The sequence below is a fragment of the Propithecus coquereli genome, unplaced genomic scaffold (genome assembly GCF_000956105.1).
Source record: "Propithecus coquereli isolate 6110/MARCELLA unplaced genomic scaffold, Pcoq_1.0 Scaffold282, whole genome shotgun sequence".
Lineage (NCBI taxonomy): Eukaryota > Metazoa > Chordata > Mammalia > Primates > Indriidae > Propithecus > Propithecus coquereli.
Genome location: NW_012148419.1, coordinates 491,027 through 492,993, shown reverse-complemented (window position 1 = coordinate 492,993; position 1,967 = coordinate 491,027). Strand labels below are relative to the sequence as shown.

At 36.8% G+C, this 1,967-nt stretch overlaps 1 protein-coding gene across 1 annotated transcript in view; it reads left to right on the top strand.

Annotated features, from left to right (window-relative positions):
• Positions 1-1,967, top strand: part of NAV3 (neuron navigator 3) — a 401,664-nt gene that overhangs the window by 932 nt on the left and 398,765 nt on the right. The gene's annotated exons all lie outside the window — the stretch shown is intronic.

Sequence of the window (1,967 nt, the reverse complement as noted above, 5' to 3'; positions counted from 1 at the left end):
TTTTTTCCCTGAGTTCAGTCCTGTTAATCCTTATGATCCTGGCCATATTATGCCTCTTACCTTTATCTCTCTGGTTCTCAAGACTATAATGTTTCCTGTGATAGTAACAGCTAACATTTATTGAACACTTACTATTCTAATTATGTCATACATTTAGTTCCTTTAATCCTCACAGCACCTTTGTGAAGGAATACAATTATTTTTTCCCGTTTTATAGGTGATACTGAGACACAACAACTTCCAAATTCACACAGCTATTAAGGAAACAGGGATTTGCTTGCAGACAGTTCCATGTTATAGCCATTTCTGAACATCAAACTACAAATTCTATAATTTATAGATATTAAAGTCTAGTGTATAATAGAGCCGATTTATTTAAATATGACTCTCAGAACTTTTCCTCTCCCTCGTGATCCTTGCTTAATGGATGCTATGGTTTGAGTGTCCCCTCTAAACTCATGTTGAAAGAGTTGTTACTGTGATAAAATTAAAAAGTAGGACCATTAAGAGGTTACCAGGCTATGAGGAATCCACTCTCATGAATGGATTAATGTCATTACAGGGGTCATGGGTTTATTATAAAAGTGAGCTCAGCGCTCCCTGTCTCGCTCACGCACATGCTCTCTTGCTCTTCCACTTTCTACTATGGGATTATGCAGCAAGAAGACCCTTACCACAGGTGGACTCCTCAGCCTTAGAATACTCAGCCTCCAGTATTATAAGAAATGAATTATCCAATTTCAAGTATTCTGTTACAGCAGCACAAAATGGGCTAAGACAGTGGGTTTGGGGTGGATCCAGCAAGCACTCCGGGTGGTGGTTCATTGCACTCAGTTTGAAAAAACTCATTTTGAACTTCACAGGATACAAATGTCACAGTTACTATACAAAGTAACCCTGAGTTTGTAGTAACTGTGACCTTAAGCTAATTACTTAAGCTAATTACTCTCAGTGCCTTTGTCTCCTAGTCCTCAGAATAGTCATGTTCTTTTAGGATGAAATGAGATGACTGGCTCCTGCCACAAAGTGAATCTTCTTTAATAGGTTTGTTTGTCATTGTTGTCTTTGGTGGTGGACGTCATTGCAAAAAATCAGTTGACGGCGGCTACTAATGTTCAACCCTGTACTTCACTGAGTGAAATGATAATGTCTAATATGCAAAAGGTATTTCAAAGTGAAAATACATCCTATTGAATGTGAACTGTTTTTTTCAATTTCATTTTTTCAGGAATTAAAATACAGTGTGTTCTGCTGCAACATACGTTTCTAAAATAGCAATTAGATTATTTGCAATTGGTAAATAGGACAGTCATGTTGGCATAACGTAGAAGCTGTGTAGCTTTATATATGATTTACTCTAGGCAAAGGGAGGCAGAATAGTCAGAATAGAATTATAACCTTGGGGAGGAAAAGAAGCCCTTAGATTGAATGACATATAGTCAACAGGAGTTCTTTTGGAGTAGTTTTAAGAAAACTTTAAAAAATACAAAAAAATTTGAGTGCTTGTATCTAGGGCTCCCTTGCCAAAGGGGGATACTTCTGGTCTTGTATCGCTCTTAAATATTTACAGTATATATTTGGAGGTTATTCTGACCCTGGCTCTGTTTCAATGGCAAGACCATTGGCTTGGAGTTTGTCTCCTAACTGGGTTTTTTCCACCAATTCTAATTAGTATTGCAAGCATTTCTACTCAATTTTTTAAAAAAATAATTCTGTGTGAGCCACTTCTGTAGGTGGTCAAAATTATCTTCTAAGGTGTCAATATTATTTTTCGTAGGCATCTACTCCTAAAGTTTCATGTTTTAAATGGCCTTTCTAAAATCTGTTTTCCCAATAAGTTCTGTTATTTTAGGTGCCATTTTGTTTGCTATGCGAGGATTATAGGAGGCATATATCTTGTTATGACCTAAAAATCCCATTTTAGGAGCCTGAACATCTCCAGCTCTGCAATATCTTCTAGTCTCTTG